The following is a 20,066-nucleotide window of genomic DNA, read 5'->3' as shown; positions in this document are numbered from 1 at the left end:
AGATTGAAGAATAGAGAGGTGTGCGCTGAGAGAAAAAGTGAGGAAAGGGCTTTTTCAGAAAAACAGAGCCTGAGGGCCGAGTGATATGAGAATCACAAATGAGAAAAGGGTGGGAAATAATACCCGGAGAAACTGGCTTCTCGCGCACCAAAAGGTCTCTTGTCTTTGTAACACAGTTGAGTGTTGTGTTTGTGTGTTTTGTTTGGCTCGATTCTTGTTTTGAGTCGTTTAAGTGTCAATTGATGTGTTTAGGTTGTTCTACCTTTGTTTTCCATTGTTGAGTCGTTTTGGCTGTGGTCAGTTGTAGGCTCAATACCCGGTTGAGAACCCTTTTCTCATTTCAATTTCAAAAATCGTTTTGTGCTCAGAGTGCCGTGTCGTTCTCCACATTTGTGCAAATCAGGATTGGTTCTTTCATAAAGCTGCGGGATTCAACCCAGGTCATGTGAAAACAGTAAAACCAGGACCCATCTGAAGCTATGAAAGTTTCGGGCTACAAAGCAAAAGAAAAGAGGAAAAATGTCGGGCATCCGAGATTGTTTCAACTTCGGCAAGTTTCGTCATTGCACCCTGTATGTTCAGAATGAGCAGTGTCTTGTATGAGCTGTGTGCCGAATAAACAAAATACTGTGTTATGGGCTGTGAGTTCAGAATAAGTTGTGTTCAGAACGGACCGTGTGTTCAGAATCAGCGTGTCCTGCGTGAGCCGTATGTTCCAAAATAAGTAGAATATTGTGTTATGAGCTGTGTGTTTAGAATGAGCAGTATGCCGATACGGGATGTGTGTTCAAAGTGAACAGGATACTGTGTTGATTGTTTCACTGTTTCAAGCCAAAATGGCGATCAGAAGTGCTCTCTCTAAGTACCATTCCCCGTCAGAGTAAAGCGGTTTACCGCCACTCACTCCATGAGGTGCTTTCTAAAGTGTCGTTTTGCTTGTTTATTGCATTCCTTAAACATCACGCTCCGCATTGCTTGCAACATGTATCGTATCATCACACTTATTGTATTTATTTGCATTTTGTGTTATCTCTTATTGTTTATCCTTTTACGCTGAGCAGCGTTTGGGATCGTTGTCCCTCGGGACTCAACTTAGGTTGCGTGGAACACGCTCCTGAGTTGTTTACCTCTTCTCACAGTTTCAGCATGGTTAGAGTGTTCTTTTCCTTACACGATTTCAGCGTGTTTGGATTTTATCTCAGGTTGCGTTGTGCGCACACTTGAGCGGTTGTCTTTGGACCTCCTCTCACGATTTCAGCGTGGTTTGAGTGCCCCGTTCCTTATGCGATTTCAGCGTGTTTGGAATTTATCTCAAGTTGCGTTGAGCGCGCACCTGGGCAGTTGTTGTTTGGACCTCCTCTCACGATTTTAGCGTGGTTTGAGTGTCCCGTTCCTTACGCGATTTCAACGTGTTTGGAATTTATCTCAGGTTGCGTTGCGCGCGCACCTGGGCGGTTGTTGTTTGGACCTCCTCTCACGATTTCAGCGTGGTTTGAGTGTCCCGTTCCTTACGCGATTTCAGCGTGTTTGGAATTTATCTCAGGTTGCGTTGTGTACGCACCTGGGTGGTTGTTTTCAGGCTTCCTCACACGATTTCAGCGTGTTTGGATTTTATCTCAGGTTGCGTTGTGCGCGCACTTGAGCGGTTGTTTTTGGACCTCCTTTCACGATTTCAGCATGGTTTGAGTGTCCCGTTCCTCACACGATTTCAGCGTGTTTGGATTTTGTCTCTGGTTGTGTTGCGTGCGCACTTGAGCAATTGTTTTCGGACCTCTTCTCACGTTTTCAGCATGGTTAGAGTGTTCTCTTCCTCACATGACTTCAGCGTGTTTAGAATTTATCCCAGGTTGCGTTGTAGACGCATTGGGCGGGTTGTTTTTGGAGCCTCCCCTTCCTCACACGATTTCAGCGTGTTTGGAATTTATCTTAGGTTGCATGGAACGCGCTCCTGATTGATTTTCTTTGTTCTTCCTCCACTCACGAGTCCAGCGTGGTTGGCGTGTGTTCACCCTTTGCATCTATTGCATCACATCTATTACATCGTATCTATTTTACTGTCTGGTCTAGGAGACCTTAAATCCTCCGGTCTAAGGAGACCTTAAATCCTGCATCTTTATTCGTACTATCTTGTGCACTCCCGAGTCTAGGAGACCTTAAATCCTCTAAAGGTGCAATTCCTTTGGTGTTTGTCGTGCCCGAACGACTTCCAGTGGTCTAGTATAGCCACCTGCCTGTGTTAGCAGTGAGTTCCTAGGAGATCAACTGAAACGGTGGAAACTAGAGTTCGAATGGCTCTTACCTAGAACGCAAAGGTTCGGGATTTCCGAGACTGAAGTCTGGTTTAAATACCCAGAGGTATATCCTCGGCTTGAAATCTGTATGGCAGCCCCATAAATTGAGATAGCATGTATATGCGCCTCAATTCTGGATACTGAACCAACCTAGTCTGTCACCCTGTTGGAGAATAGGGAAAGCTGCGACCATAGTCAGGGAGAAAAGTAGTACCTGTGGCTCAATCAAGAAGAAGCGAGAGATCCCCAGCAGCGTGAGGCACGATATTGCATGTACGGTTCATTCGAGGCTGGTGCGACCAGACGAACCGCGCAGGTATTATATCTTCTCCGTGTGAGACGTGGCGAGAATTGAATAATTCTCCGCATTCTTAACTGCATGAAATGTAGTTGTTGCTTTGTATTCTTGCTTAAAACTGTTGCATCTATTGTGAATATGTGCTTCATTACAGCTTGCTGCATTCGCATGATCCTTGAGTTACCTTCGGCTTCTTGCATTGTCGGTTGCATTTTGCCCCTGCCTGCGGGCACACCTGCGGGCGCATCTCTGTTTATCTCACCTGTTTGTCTAAGTCTTCAGCCTTGTCAAAAATGGGTCGTCTCTGGGCTTTGACATTCACTCCCGTCACTTATGACTTCCGAGTTCTGTCAAAGAGGGGCAACTGTAGACACCCCATTTTTGACCAACCTTAAGACTCAAACGTCACTGATTGAACGCTCGGTAATATTACATATTGCGCTCGTTCAGAAGTTTCAGAGTCCCGGCTGTAAGCCTTGCCTCCGGACTTTCGGACTCTTTCGTGCCTTGCCTCGGTTTGCGAACCAGGCTCTGTTTTCTCTTCCCGAAGGGAGGGAGAGGTCTCGTAGACCATCTCTCAGTGGCCGTAGGCTACATTTCGCGGTCGTAGGCCATTTTTCCCGTTTGAAGCCCCGTTTTCGGTTCTTCGGAGCCGACGGCCGTGTGCCTCGGTTCGAGAGCACCTAACCACCTCCGTTTGCTCCGGTTTTTGGTATACACCTTATTTCCTCCCTTTTGAGGAACACTGTGGCCCGAGAGACCAACTTCGTGGTCGAACGCCACCTCCGGTGCTTAACAGCCCATTTTCGGGGCCTCGGGCCGCGCGTTTCGGTCCCCGAACCTCCTTTTTGCATCCGTTTCGGTTCATTTTTGGTGGAGGCCTTATTTTCATTGTTAGAAAGCTTGTAGAAGGGTGGGAGGCCAGCAATTGTTCCGAAAATCCAGCTTCATTCCTTCATCGCTCTCCGACGCCCGTTTTCCTCACTTGAAAGCCAATGTTGACCACCCTAGAGCCACTTTCTTGAACCCTGAACCCCATATTTGTGTTATATACACTTGGGAGGCCACCAATATTTGGTGGTCGACCAGTAATTGTGCCTGACCCTTTTGAACCCCTCTAAAAAATGGGTTTTTCTCTATCCTGGTTCACATTCTCTGGGTTTTGACTACATAGTTGTGTTGTGCACACATGGGAGGCCACCTTTTTGAGGTGGCCGACCAGTAATTGTCCTTGACCCTTTTGACCCTTGGCCGGCCGGCCATGGGAGGTGGCCGGCCGGTCCCCTGAAGCTTCTGAACTTGGCCGGCCATGACCCTCTCACCTGGTTCCTTACAGCTGCACCCTTTGTTTCCCCCCAGATCCTGTATCCGAGCGGGGGTCTTTTGGGGAGGAAATTTGAATTTCATTTTCCCTCCTTTTCTCCACTCCTCTCCTCTATAAAACCAGCACTTCCAGCTGCATTTGAGGGGGTTACAAAATTGGTTTTGAGCTCTTGCATTCAATCTCTCTCTCTCTCTACTCCAAGCACCAAAACCCCTTAAGTTCTACACCGTTTACCCTACACCTCATAGCACAAGGCCTCCGTCCCTCATTCCAGCACTTTGGGACTGTTTTGGAGAGGTTAAAGGCTCAGAAAATTGGTCCAAGAGCTGCTGGTTCATTGGTCTACAAGGGTGAGTCCCATTTTTCCTCTTTATTGCCTTGTTTTGCTTTCTATCTAAGCCATACTTGAAAGCTTTTTTGGGCTCCGACCCAAACTGTAAATAGTCATATTTTGAGCCCCTTTTCATGTTTGATCAAGGACCTCCTACTGTTTGAGGTCTCCTACTACCACTTGCTTCTTTATCTCTCTTTTATGCTTATTTTTGCATAGTATTTTAGGCTTATTTTTTATTTGTTTTGGACTTGGTCATAAACTTTAAAATAACTTGTTTTGAGCCCTTCTTCAATATTGTTGAAGGGCTCTCCTCTGTTTGAGGTCTCCTACTATCACTTGCCTCTTTATCTCTCTTTTAGGCCAATTTTTGCATAGTATTTTAGGCTTATTTGCGAGCTGTTTTGGACTTTTCCATAAACTGTGAAATATCTTTTTTTGAGCCCCTCTTCAACTTTGTTGAAGGGCTCTCCTCTGTTTGAGAACAGAAGCTACCACTTGTCTCTTTATCTCTCTTTTAGGCCTTTTCTTGCATGATAGTTTGGCCTTATTTGTGATTATTTTCGTGGCTTCATGTAAACTGTAAAGTGCCTTTTTTTGAGCCCCTATTCAACTTTGTTGAAGGGCTCTTTGCCATTTGGGGCCAGCTGCTGTCCCTTTGTGTTTAATCTCTGTTTTAGGACCATTTTTGCATGATAGATTAGCCCTATTTGTGTTCATTTTTTAGACTTGTTATAAACTGGAAATATGCATGTTTTGGGACTGTATTGCATCTATATTCATGCTTCATGATTAAATAATGCATGCTTTGTATAGCTGTAAGTCATTCCATGTGCCTAGTTTCGAATTTCGGGGTTCATTCCATGCATCGGGTGCCGTGTTTCCATGTTTCGGGGTTGTTTTGTATCACATTTCAGCGCTGAAATTTTCCTGTTTGCATACCATGTTCCATGCCTTGCCATGCATTGGGTAGAGTGGCATTTGATGCCTTAGGCTTGGTCCTCGGTTTGCGTGCATGCGTGCACATATTTTGAGAGTCTCATTTTCATCTCATGACTACTGATGTGAGTGTGGCTGAGGTCCACTCATGTTGGTGTAAGTCCATTGTGCATTGTGTATGCCATTTCATTTCATAGTATTGCGTATGCTAGGTTGTATGTTATAGCATTGTGTATACCTTGTTATATCGTGCATTGTGTATGCCATCTCATAGCATTGTGCATGCTAGGTTGTATACTAGTTGCATTCATACATGTCATGCATATTGCATTGTGTTTGGGATAGGAGTTAGCCCGAGCACGGAAAACGAGGGACGTTTCGTACTTCGAGTGACGGAACGTGTCTCAATTCCCAGTCACCGACACTCCGGATTATCCATGATGGAGTTTAGGTCTTGTTGTGTTTATATGTGCATTCATTTCATATTAAGTCGTGCAATTCGACTCCTCGGCCATCATGCATCGATATGCGTGATTGGTGGCACGAGGATCGAGGACTACACTCCCTGAAGAGTAGTCATGCATACATATGCAAAAATACTTTGCCACGCCCCTTTGTTGCTCTCTGTTACAGTAAATCAGAAAACGACAGCCTTCCGGGGCTTGACACGCATTCCAAGAACAATTGCAAGTAGAGGCAAACCAGGGCATCGCGAGGGATTCTCCGCACAAGGCAACCCGAGCATGCATCATTCATCATCAGGAGCAGATTTGAGGCAGTCCCTGGCTTGCATGCCAATTTGTTGCTTTCCTAATTTAATTTGTTAATTAATTAGGGTTTTGTACATATTTGGACTGTAATTATTCATTTGGGACTGTATATTATTTATTCGGACCCTCTGCGCGAGGGCACAACTGTAATAAGTGTGCGTGTGTGTGATGTATGTCTTCCAACCCCACGTCTTTCTCCCTTTTATTTACCTGCTTATGATGATTAGATTAGGGCATGTTTCAATTAGCATACAGTATGACAGCATGTTTCCATTCATTCATCTGTTTTGCATGTACCGGGCTCGGCGTATCATACTAACTGCATTGTATTTTCAATTCCAAGTTGAATACATGTTAGCTGTAGCATTTCATATGTCATGTTTAGAATAGCCGAGCCTGCTATAGTTGCACTTTTGCATGTGTTGCATTAGGCATTTCTGTATAATTAGGATCATGCATGGATTTCTAATTAGCTTCTGTTTTGGCTTGGAGTACTCGGTAAGTTTTATGCTTTAGCATCCTTGCATGCGTGTGAGTGACTGCCATGATAGCATGTTTACCATGAGGCTAATTGCTTATGTGATATAACTGCCTGAATGTCTGTGGGTGAAGGTTGAGTTATTTGGATTGGAACAATTCATTCACTGTGAGTTTTAAGCCCACTAGATAGTGGCAAAATCATGTTTTTCTAAGCCCACCCGAGGGTGGCAAATCCACGTCTTAGCCTACTTGCGGGTAGCACCATCAAACCATTTTCAAACAAACAAACATGAAATGTTTTGTTCCAATTCAGGCGATCTAGTCTATACTTGTATGCTGTGCGCATCACATAGTAAATCTAGGCTAATAACCAGAATAAGAGCGCATAATGTTTTCAAAAATAGATATCATGGTTAGTAGAGGCCGATCTTTGATCGGGCGAGCGGGGGTGCTCACGAAGTGACCTTCCCCAATCGTACCCAAGTTCCCGAGCCGAGGCAACTTTGGTAATGACGGACACGTGGCCTTAGGCAAACGAGTCAGGGTTTCCTAAATTTCCCCAAAATAAAACATTTAGATGGCAACTCTGTATCTGGCAAAGCAGTCCATGTTTGGCACTTCTTTCAAAATCTATTTTCTCAAAATGATTTGCCAGATTTGGACTCTTTGGTTCAGATTTAGAACTGTGACAATTTGAGAGTCCTGAACTGTAGTGAGCCCAATACGAACAGAACGCGGGAGGGGGGGGGGGGACTCGCCCTCCCGAGGCGTTCGGGGACATCTACAAGTAAACATATGCATATATGAAATTAGGATCAAAACCACTGATTTTATATTTTTTCCCAGCAAATCATAATTTAATTCTTGAATCACTCTAATTTAGATTTTTATTAATTTTCTTCATATCTAACCCAAATTTAAACTCATAAGTCTTTTTACACATGAATTAAATATAAAACTTTGAAATTCTAACATGCATGTAAGGATGAGTCTCAAACTTATGAAGAATAATAAAAATCAAACTCAAACTAATTTATTTTCTTAAATCATAGATGTTCCAAAATATGTTTAATTTGAATCAAACTCTTAAATTACATTACATGCACGGGTTAATAATCAAAGTCAAAACCCATATTTATTCTTTAATTCCTCCAAGTTACATGCATGTAGAAATGAGACCCAAATTCATGTAAGATATTCAACATCAAACCAAAAAATAATCAATTTCCATATTCATTTCCATAACCATGAGCCTAGCTTTAAATTCTTACTCAAAACCCAATTTCTTACAATTTACAAGAAATTGATCCCATAGTCTCCTTAATTTCAAGTATTATATATATATATATATATATATATTCTACATTATTTGAGTATAAATTCCTTACCTTAAACTTTGATTTCAGAATTTATGGTTAATTTTCTCTTAGATCTTCTTCCTCTCTTTAAATTTTCTTCAGCTTCAAGCCTTCTTCACTTTTTGACAAGGGATCTTGGCCAAATCTTTGACAAATGGAAGGTATTTGGGTCAAAATCTCTAGGGTTTTCGGACTAAGGGTGAGAGAGATGAAGAGAGAAGATGGAATTGTAAAGAATGATCTAGAAAAGTGCCTTTAAACTTGCTGAATTCGCGCAGTCCGCTCGAGCGTCACTTTTCCTGCTCGAGCGTACATGCTTCCAGCACAGATTCCAAAACTTCAAACGGGCATAACTCTCTCATCCGGATTCTGTTCTAGGTCGTTCTTGGGTCCAAATTGAAGCCCCAGAAATAAGCTTTCCAATGGTTCTATCCTTACATCCAAACTCAAAATGTGGAAAAAGAAAAGGGCAAAAGAGTGATGGCTGCTCGTAAGAAAAATTATCCGAATTAAATTCTTGGCTCACTCTTACTTTACCATCATGTTACCACTTCGATCAATGTCCCAAAATAAAACAAGGAGGTTCCAAACATTAAATTGAACTTATTATCATCAGCAATTTTTGTTTCGTAAATCACCAAGGCCCTCAATTTCAAATCAAATTCAAAATCCTTGTCAATAAATTTCATATTCAAATTGGATACCTCGTAAATAGATTTAATTCATAATCACATAATAACTCACATAATTAAACATATAAATTCATATCAAACACATAATCACATGCGTAATTAAGTATATTACAGGTTGGGTTATCACACTTCCCCGGTGTTATAAGACCCATCTGCTCAGCATCGGTTATCATACTGTGTCCAATCTTGAAACCAAAAAAGAAGTGAATACTAAAGAAACGCATCAAAGTCTTAATACAACTCTTTTTTGTTTTTTCCACAACATTCATAATCAAAATGAAACATCAAGATATGCTCTCACTATAGAAGCATTATGCAGAACCTAAAAGCAAACGCACAACAATAGGGAAAATGTACAATTCTATGATTATGTACCTCTGCCCAAGAAGAATTATGATTTTGAGACTCAGTTTATTATATGGTTTTATAATTTTCCTGTGGGTAGGATTTGAAATTGTGCTAAACTGGCAGCTATGTTAAAAACAACCATGATCATATGATAATGACCCAAATAACATAATGACTTCTCTGGTATACATAACAAATTCAAAACTAAGGTCCAAATCACCTGATTGCATGGCTATTTTCAATAAAGATCTTTTATAGAAGGATGCAAGATATGAATACAAGGTTTTAAACTTTCATAGATGTTTGGAACACAAGCCAAAAATTTGTATGTCATACCTGTCCTTAACACTGCAACATGGCTCCATGATCTTAAGCTTGGCAGCTATGTTTGCAACAAACCCTTTTACAATATTATTCAAATACACCATTGGAATTTTCCCAATAAGCTGTCATTAAGAAACCAATCGAAGAAAAATAAATCTAGACACCCTGATAGTAATTATAAACATAACATCCATAAATCTCTTGCTAAAAAAGGAGGGGAAAACTACATGCATAATCCCAATGCAAGTTGACCTTAACCAACAATGAACTTATTAATAAAAATAGTTCCTACAATCATTCAAAAAGAATGCATGTGTAGACGTCCCCGAAAACCCCGGGAGGAACGAGCTCCCATTCTGTTCATTTTGGGGTCACTACAGCTCAGGACTCTCAAATTTGTCACGGTTCTAAGTCTGAACCAAAGAGTCCAAATCCAGCAAATCGTTTTGAGAAAAAACAGATTTTTTTGAAAGAAGTGCCAAACATGGACTGCTTTGCCAGATACAGAGGCGCCACCTAAATGTTTTTTAATGGGAAATTTAGGAAACCCTGACTCGGTGCCAAAAGCCACGTGTCCGTCATCACCAAAGTTGCCTCGGCTCGGGAACTTGGGTACGATTGGGGAAGGTCACTTCGTGAGCACCCCCGCTCGCCCGATCAAAGATCGGCCTCTACTAACCGTGATATCTATTTTTTGAAAACTTTGTGTGTTCTTATTCCGGTTATTAGCCTAGGTTACTATGTGATGCACACAGCATATAAGTATAGACTGGGTCGCCCGAATTGGAACAAAACATTTCATGCTTGTTTATTTGAAAGATGGTTTGCTACTCGCAAGTAGGCTTAAAATGCAGATTTTGCCACCCGCAGGTGGGCTTAAAAAAGATGGTTTTGCCACTATCTAGTGGGCTTAAAACAAATATTTGATGAATTGTCCCAATCCAAACAACCCAACCTTCACCCACAGGCATTCAGGCAGTTATATCACATAAGCATATAGCCTCATGGTAAGCATGCTATTCATGGCAGTCACTCGCACGCATGCAAGGATGCTAAAGCATAAAACTTACCGAGTACTCCAAGCCAAAACAAGAACTGTATTAGAAATCATGCATGACCCTAAGTATACAAAAATGCCTAATGCAACACATGCAAAAATGAAAACTATAGCAGGCTCGGCTATTCAAAACATGGTATATGAGATGCTACAACTATCATGTATTCAATTTGGAATTGAAAATACAATGCAGTTAGTATGATGCGCCGAGCCCAGTGCATGCAATACAGATGAATGAATGCAAACATGCTATCATACTGTATGCTAATTGAAATATGCCCTAATCTAACCATCATAAGCGGGTAAATAAAAGGGAGAAAGACGTGGGGTTGGAAGACATACATCACACTCACGCACACTTATTACAGTTATGCCCTCGCGCAGAGGGTCCGAATAAATATACAGTCCCGAATAAAAGAATAGTACAGTCCAAATAATATAGTCTGAATAATATACAAATTCCTGATTAATTAATAAATTAACTAAGAAAACTGTAACACTGGCATGCAAGCCAAGGACTGCCTTGATTCTGATGAATGATGTATGTTTAGGTTGCCTTGCGCGGAAATCCACTGGGATGCCCCAATTAGCCTCTGTTTGGCAGTTATTCTTGGAAAGCGTGCCAGACTCCGAAAAGTTGCTGATTCTTCATTTTGCTGCAACAGAGAGCAGGAAAGGGGCATAGCAATGTATTTTCACAAATATATGCATACCTCGATCCTCGTGCCACCAATCACGCATACCGAGGCATGATGGCTGAGGAGTCGAAATGCACAATTCAATATAGGATGAATGCACATGAAAACACAACAAAACCTAACTCCATCATGGGTAATCCGGAGTGTCGGTGACTGGGAATTGAGACACGTTCCGTCACTCGGAGTACGAAACGCACCTCGTTTCCCGTGCCCGGGCTGACTCCTATCCCGAACACGATGCAATATGCATGATATGCATGAATGCAACTAAGATACAGCCTAGTATGCACAATGCTATGAAAATGAGATGCCTCGAAATGCGTGCACACGGGCACGCAAACCGAGAAAATGACATACGCAATGTAAATGACATGAAAATGTGATATGGGCTTACACTAACATGAGAGAGCCTCAGCCACACTCACATAAGAGGCCGATAGATGAAAATGAAGTGCCTCGAAACGCGTGCACACGGGCACGCAAATCGAGGCAATGGCATATGCAATGCAATATGACATGGAAATGACATATAGAATGCAACATGGACTTATACTAACATGAGAGAGCCTCAGCCGCACTCACATAAGAGGCCGATGGATGAAAATGAGGTGCCTCGAAATGCGTGCACACGGGCACGCAAACCGAGGCAATGGCATACGCAATGCAATGGCATGGAAATAGCATATAGAATGCAACATGGACTTATACTAACATGAGAGAGCCTCAGCCGCACTCACATAAGAGGCCGATGGATGAAAATGAGGTGCCTCGAAATGCGTGCACACGGGCACGCAAACCGAGGCAATGGCATACGCAATGCAATGGCATGGAAATAGCATATAGAATGCAACATGGACTTATACTAACATGAGAGAGCCTCAGCCGCACTCACATAAGAGACCGATAGATGAAAATGAGGTGCCTCGAAATGCGTGCACACGGGCACGCAAACCGAGGCAATGGCATACGCAATGCAATGGCATGGAAATAGCATATAGAATGCAACATGGACTTATACTAACATAAGAGAGCCTCAGCCGCATTCACATAAGAGGCCGATGGATGAAAATGAGGTGCCTCGAAATGCGTGCACATGGGCACGCAAATCGAGGCAATGGCATACGCAATGCAATGGCATGGAAATAGCATATAGAATGCAACATGGACTTATACTAACAAGAGAGAGCCTCAGCCGCACTCACATAAGAGGCCGATAGATGAAAATGAGGTGCCTCGAAATGCGTGCACACGGGCACGCAAACCGAGGCAATGGTATATGCAATGCAAATGCATGGAAATGGCATGCAAACATGTTAATGGATTTTCGGCAATGAAATGTGGGGGAAAACAGCCCCGAAATGAGGCGAAAACACACCCAATGCATGGAATCTCTCCCGAAATGCAAAATTAGGCATATAGAATGAACTATAGCTATACAAAGCATGCATAATTGGTACATGGAATGAAAAGACAGAAGCAAGGAAGCCTCAAAATAAGCATTTTTCCAGTACAAATCATGGCCAAACAGCAAGCAAAGATAGGGCAACAATGGCATGCAAAAATGGCCCTAAACATGAGATTAAGAAGCAACTCACAGTTGCTGTCCTCAAACAGGTTAGGGCCCTTCAACAAAGTTGAAGAGGGGCCCAAAATATGATGTTTTCCAGAACTATAAAAACCCCAAAAACAGACACAAGTATGGCTGCACTCCCATGCAAGAAAAAGGGCCAAAAGGTGGCCAAAGAGGCAAGTGGTATATGCAAAGCCCAAACTGAAAAATTCTCTTCTACAACATTGAAGAGGGACCAAAAATATGACTATTTACAGAACTGTAAAAACTCCAAAACAGTATACAAACATGCTAGAAATGCAATGCAAAATGAGGCTCAAAAGTGGCTATAACACAAAGTATGCAAAATATTCATCAAACAGCCAAAGACCCTTAATAAAACATGTTAAGAAGGTCAAAATAAGACTATTTCTAGTACTGTAAAAAGACCAAAAACAGAAGCATGATAGGCTGCCAAAGCATGCAAGAAAATGGCATTCAAGGAGGATATTGAAGCAAGTGCAATATGGAGGGCTCAAACCAGGTTGAGCCCTTAATGAAACAAGAAAATGAGCTCAAAAAAATGACCTTTTCAGTTTTGGTCGGAGCTCAAATCAATAAGCATGTATGGCTTACAAAAGGTGCAAGAAATGAACCAAAAATGGGGAAATGCTACTCACCCTTGAAGACCAATGCTTTTGTTGCTTCTTGGACCAACTTTGATGACTTTAAGCTGCTGGAATTCCTCCCCTTGCTGCTGGAATGGAGGGGTGGTGGTAGAGCTTGATGATGATGAAGAAAATGAGGTGTAGAACTTGGATATTTTTGAGAAAATGAGAGAGAGGGAGAGTTGTATGTAAAGCTTCAAAGCAATTTTGTTCCAACCCCTAAACATGTGTTGGCAGCTGGCTATATGGAACAAAAAGAGGGTGTAAAGGTGGGGGAAAAAGGAGGCAAGCTTTCCCCCACAAAATATCCCCCGGATTGGGATATTTTCTGGGGGAAACAGCTATACAGCTGTAAAGTGTGCACAGAGAGGAACATGGCCGGCCCATTATTGGACTTGGATGTGGCCGGCCGGCCACCAACCCTAGCCGGCCGGCCAAGGGTCAAAAAGGCCAAGTGGCTTTAGTGGCCGGCCACCACATATTGGTGGCCTTCCAGGTCCCCTCTTCACAACCCTGTGGTTCGAATTTGGAAACTCTAAAACAGGAGAGAGAACAAGCCATTTTGAGGAGGGGTTCAAAAGGTTCAAATGGAATTAATGGCCGGCCATAAACTTTTAGGGTCCTCCTATGTGTGTACATCACAAATATGTGGTTCAAAGTTCAAGAAAGTGGCTCAAGGGTGTTCAACATTGGCTCGGAAGGACGGGTTCAAAAGGGTCAAGAAACATTAGTGGCCGGCCATGAACTTTTAGGGTCCTCCCATGTGTGTACATCACAAATATGTGGTTTGGGTTTGAAGAAAATGCTTCCAAGGTGTTCAACATTGGCCCGGAAGTGCGAAAAACGGGTGTCGGAGGGCGAAAATGGAACATAAATGGTTGCCAAGATAATTGCTGGCCTCCCACCCTTCTACGGCCTTCCCGGTGATAAAACAGAGGCACCTGCCAAAAATGAACAAAAACCGATGCAAAACGAATGCTCGGGGGCCAAAACGCGCAGTTCGGGGTCCCGAAAATGGGCTGTTAAGCACCGAAAGTGGCATTCGGCCACGAAGTGGGTTTCTCAGACCCCAGTGTCCCTCAAAAGGGAGAAAATAAGATGTATGCCAAAATTTAGAGTAAACGGAGATGGTTAAGCGGTCCCGAACCGAGGCACACGGCCAACGGTCCCGAAAAACCAGAAACCGGACTCCGAAATGGGCAAAATGGCCTACGGCCACGAAATGTAGCCTACGGCCACTGAGAGATGGTCTACGGGACCTCTCCCTCCCCTTGGGAAAAGAAACAGAGAAAACCGAGTCTGGTTCGCAAACCGAGGCAAGGCACAGAAGAGGGTTCGGAAGTCCGGAGGCAGGGCTCGCAGCTAAGACTCTGAAACTTCTGAACGAGCACATTATGCAATATCACCAAGTGCTCAATCGGTGACGTCTGAGTCTTAAGGTCGGTCAAAAATGGGGTGTCTACAGCATGCTTTATATCAAAAAGCTTTAATATTAGCCCAATTACAATGGGATTTTGCACTATAAATGTCACGCCCCCAAACCGCCCCTAGTAGTTTGGTGCCGTGATGGCCAGTAATCCGTAATTACCGAAGGCCAACTTACAAAAATCACACACAATCAGAGTATAAAATATGGGGCTTACAAGTGCGGAAGCAATATATATACATATACAAAAATCTAAGTAGTCCATGAGAGCCGTGCATAAGTCCAATGGAATGTCATACATCAAACATCTTTACAAGTCTTACAATTTAGATACAACAAGAATGAGATACAAAACACATCCTGACCAAAAGGCTTCTCAAGCCGACATATGCCAAAACAAACAAAAGAAAACATAAGCCGAGAAGCATAATCTTCAAGACGATGCAAAACACAAATCCAAAACATGTCGGCTATGCGCCCCAAACACGTCGGCATCACGCCTAGGCCTCAATACCTTCTTGTTCGTCACCTACATATATATATAGAGAGGGTGAGCTTGGATACTCAGTGAATGATATCAGAAATAAAGGTTTTGCATGATTGATACCCAAGATTTCTTTCAAAACAATACATAGCATACTTTACAACCAAGAGGGAAAATCAAGTTCATTGCCGGCCTTTCAAGTTCTTTGGATGTTATTACATCTACTTAATACAAGAGGGTGATGACATTCCCAAGACAAGAGTGCAGTTGCATTATAGTCCCCTGCAACTAAGGACTTTCAAGACAAGCTGTGCTGCGAAAGTTTATAGTCCTCTAGCACTAAGGACTGTCAAGACAAGCTGTGCTGCGAAAGTTTATAGTCCTCTAGCACTAAGGACTGTCAAGACAAGCTGTGCTGCGAAAGTTTATAGTCCTCTAGCACTAAGGACTGTCAAGACAAGCTGTGCTGCGAAAGTTTATAGTCCTCTAGCACTAAGGACTGTCAAGACATGTCATCAAAGCAAGATAGTGTTTAATATACAAGTAGGGATAGTCATTCATGCTAAATCAAATACTTTTCAAGACAAGGCAAAACAAGATTTATCAAAACAAGTGTAACATAGCTTTATTAGAAATACCACTCACATAGTTTCTTCACACGTCGGGGTTGAGACAAGCCCAAGTCCTACAAACACAGGGCAAAGCCTATTGAATTCACCTTCAACAAGTTTCGTATGTACACAAATGTTTTCGGAAAACATGCTGGGCACCAACCAGGTCTAGGCCGAGGTTCCACGCCTCCTTGCCGAGGTGTGTTCCCGAGGGCCACATGCAAGGAAAAGAGATCGGGAAACTCTGGGTTCCCCTCTGCTGATGAACATGAAGAACATGGGTGTGAAAACATGAAAAATACGAATGTTTAATCATAATCTGTCATCACAAATCTGGGATTTTCGTGCTATGAGTTTGAAAACATGGACCTGGGTACCTGTAGTTGAAAATCATGCAAGAACAAACACAAAACTTGAGTCTAGGCGAAAAGCTTTCGGATCAAAACAAGACTTTCTTGAAGAACACATGAATGTCATTTTCTCTTTCTAGAATCGAGCTTCAAAACGATGCATGGCTTACAAATCATATCCGATCATGCAATGCAATAACATGAACATAGAGAACATCATGAGCAGATCAAGAATCTAACCTTAGAACACGGATCTAACGGTTCGATCTCTAGGAATCAAGCTTGAAGATCTACTTCCTCGCTCTAAAACTCTTTCTTCCTCCTAGAGCTTCTCTCTCTACAAGGCAAGTTTATGATACCAATAATAGTTTTCTATACCCGGTTCTGGGGTTAACCCTCTACTGAGACACGTGGCGGCGACTGGTTGGGTTCATCCTGAAAAGGTGACTGACAGGCCAGACAAAGCATGGTGGAAGGGTGTTCAACAAGCAAAGCGGTATGGGCTCTCTGACAGGCTATGACATCGGCTAACAACAAGGCATATCTAACAAGCTACACGGAGTGGCACTCCGGCAAGGGGTGACATCGGCTAACAAAAGACTTCGGCAATTAAGGTGACAATGACCTCGGCTAGGAAGGACAACACTTGACTAAGCTGTGCCACATCTTGGCCTAGATGCGCCACACCTCGGCCTAGGTCATACCGCTCCAGGACGAGATCACTTGGGTGCAAGGTAACATCTCGGCTAATGTGGTCAAGGCAAGGACTGAGGTCGACAAGGGGTTTCAAGATACTAATACTAGACTAAGGATGACCTCGGCATTGGAATAACGTCGGCTAGCATAACTCAAGCAAGGCGTAACCTAAGTTTCACATTAAGGGAGGAACAAGACAAGCATACTACACTTAGACAAATCACAAGGCTTCAAATCAAGACATGGATCGCATTAGCTCAAGCGAAACAAACCACAACATACACATGCAAGCTAAACAAGTCATAATCATACCGATGCTCATAAACATGATGAGGACATAAAGTGTGGGTTCCTACAATAAACCTATGTCATGCTTCTCATGAGTCATTCTAAACAAAAGTTGATTTTATAAAATTCTTGTAAACACAAACTTAGTACAAAATAATCACAATTCCTTGAAGCACAATAACAGGCATGAGCATAAAAGGTGACCTTATCCAGGAATGTACAAAATTCATCGAATCATTAAATTCCATTAATCTCTTTTTCCAAGAAAATAAGATATATATTTTGCTCATCGATTCAAATTTGAAACCAGTATCCTAATTCACATTTTCATTTATTAATTGAACCTCAAACATTGCCATGACAAATGAGATTACTGTTGACCTTATGAAGACAATAAAACAAAATACCCAAATTTTGTACATCAAAAGACAGTTCTTTGCTTTCTAGCAAACTATAGATTTCTAGACCATAGATTTCATTATCATTACTTTGCAGAATCATAAAACATCCATCAAATTTTTTCATCTAAGCAGTACAATTTTTCAAACCCACACTTTTAAATTAAATTTTCAAAAAAAAAATAAATAACAAAACTCCCAATTTCCATAATGCATTCTAAACAATACTAACTTTTTTTCACCTAACTAACATATCAACAGTACTGAAACCGTTCAAAACAGTCCAAAATTGATAAGATAGCCAATTCACAATTAAAATCATTTTTCCAAGTAAAAATAAAAAATAAATAAATAAATGAAAGCAAACCCCTATTCCGATTTCCATTAATTTTTCAAAAAAACTCCAAAATCTAAAGTAAAACACTATTCTAACTTCTAAGCAACAACAAAACAATTTTAAAACTAGTTCTTTCACAATCAAAATTCCAAAACATAAAATAAAAGCAACCCACTTCGTAATTTCCATTAATTCTTCAATAGCTCTACTGAATTTAAATTAACACATCATCAATTTGAAAAACTTGCCAGTTCAAAGTCAAAACTCCAAGAAATAACAAGTACCCACATCATAACTCTTGTGAATTTCAGCAAAAAAGAATTGACTAACTCACCTGAGAGTCATCATCGGCAATGTTGAGGCCTTCAATGTTAGTTTGGGGCTTCACAGACAGTTTTGTAGACAATCGAAGAAGAGACCTTCCCGAAATTGACAAGGCTCGAAGAAGTGAACCCAATGCGAAACCGACTCAGAAATCGAGTTTCGATGCACATCGCTAATTTGGAGTTGTAAATAGAAGTCAAAGACCTATTGATCAAAGAAGCCCTTGTCGTTTCGTCTTCTGTTCTCTGCCAGCAACACTTCATTTCTCTCTGTGTCCTCTCTGTTTCTTTTTCTCTCTCCAAATAGCAACACTATCGAAAACCCTAGAGGCTGAAATTAAGGGAAGAGAGACAGAATAAGGGCGAAATAGAGAGGACACACCTTGGGTAATGCTCCAACGGTGGTGCTCATGTGCGATGGCAACAATGCTCCTGTACCTGAAGGCGATGGAGACAAAATGAGAGAGATGATGTGAAATGAGGAGGGCCGAGGTAGGTGTGCGTGTGGGTGTGTGTGTGTGTGTGTGTGTGTGTGTGTGTGAGAGAGAGAGAGAGAGAGAGAGAGAGTCACAGTGAAAGACGAACAGGCGTGAGAGAGGAAGACAGTTAGATATAAAAATAAAATTTAAAAATAATATAATCACACATTAATTAGAAAGTGTGATTAAAAAAAAGATATAATCACATTTAATTGAAAAGTGACATAAAAAATAAATATTATCATACTTAATTAAATTAGGTGTGATTAAAATATTAATTTGATTTTTTTAATTACACTTTTATTAAAAGTGTCATATTTTAATTTTTTTAAGTGTGATCTTTAAGCATTTTTATACTAGTGGCTCAAAGTTAGCCAAAAGCAGGCCCCGCCCTGACCAAAGGCCCACAAGGCCATGGCTTAGGGCCCCTCAAAATAAGCCCAAAAAAGAGGCCCCCTCCTATTATAATTTAATATAATATATTATGTATGTTTTAAGTCCCAAAAAAATTTAAAAAAGACCTAAACTAACTTAAAATAAATTGAACCATTAAAAAATTAAATGGCCCAACACTGCAGCCCAACAAAGCAGCAATTTGAAAGGCCCAACAATTAATCCAATTCTTAATTCCTAACAATTAAAGGCCAACAGTTAAGGCCCACTTTGACAGCAGCTTGAAAGGCTTATTTAATTTCTAACGCTACTACCTTCTCTTTATCAAATTTTCCCTACAACTTGTTTGATAGCACACCAACAGCCCAAGCCAACCAAGCAACAACACACGAGGGAGCAGAGCAACAACACAGGTATTTTTTTTTTTCTTTCTATTCAATTAATTAAATATTTACCTTGTCTTTTGCTCAATTAATTGCTATTATAATATTGGTATTTACATCATCAAGAAGAATTTGTTTAAGTTTAATAGTTCACATCACACAATTTAAAAGTTTTGTGTTTTGTTAAGTGGTGGTGGTGCTCTTGTTTTGAATTTTGATCTAAAAAAATATTTTAATCTCAGCTCATCATGACTCTTAAAAGAAATTATTCGTCTGAATTCGCAAAAAGGAAAAAGAAGCAAAGAGTCGAAAAATTAGTCAAGTGTCAAAGAAGAGCTATTGTAATGCTAAGGGTCTGTTTGGAAACGTTTACGTTTTCAGGTTATATTTACCAAAATTTTATAAACTGATTTTTGTTTATTTTTAGAAAAACATACACTACAAACGCGTTTGGTAATTGACAAAATATTTTTAAAAATTCAAAAATAAAAAAGAGTGAGAAACGGCAAGTGACGGCAAGTGGCGGCAGAAGACGGTGGTGGAAAGTGGTGACGGTGGGTAATGGGTAGCGGGTGGTGGTGGGTAGTGGCGGGTGGGTGGTAGTAATGGGTGGGTGGATAACAGTGGCGGGTGGGTGGTGGGTGGTAACGAGTGGGTGGTGGTGGTGGTGGTAGGTGGGTGGCAGATGGCGGGTAGTGGGTGGTGGTGGCAGGTAGGTGGCGGATGGCGAGTGGTGGCGGATGGTGGCGGGTGGGTGGTGGTGACGGGTAG

The 20,066-nt window shown here is 41.6% G+C and overlaps 1 long non-coding RNA gene across 2 annotated transcripts in view; it reads right to left on the bottom strand.

Moving 5' to 3' along the window:
* Positions 1 to 18,597, bottom strand: part of LOC145804714 (uncharacterized) — a 59,302-nt gene extending 40,705 nt beyond the window's left edge. For both annotated transcript variants that reach the window (XR_014347026.1, XR_014347027.1), the window contains exons 1-2: positions 18,052 to 18,597; positions 9,168 to 9,277 (exon numbers count right to left, since the gene is read on the bottom strand). This is a non-coding gene — a long non-coding RNA (uncharacterized LOC145804714). The remainder of the gene's footprint in view (positions 1 to 9,167; positions 9,278 to 18,051) is intronic.
* Between the last annotated feature and the right edge of the window lie 1,469 nt (positions 18,598 to 20,066).

The sequence above is a fragment of the Camellia sinensis genome, chromosome 12, assembly GCF_055761805.1.
Source record: "Camellia sinensis isolate YWXY chromosome 12, ASM5576180v1, whole genome shotgun sequence".
In the NCBI taxonomy this organism is placed as follows: Eukaryota; Viridiplantae; Streptophyta; class Magnoliopsida; order Ericales; family Theaceae; genus Camellia; species Camellia sinensis.
Note: the sequence above shows the minus strand (reverse complement) of the source record. Positions and strands in the feature narration are given on the sequence as shown.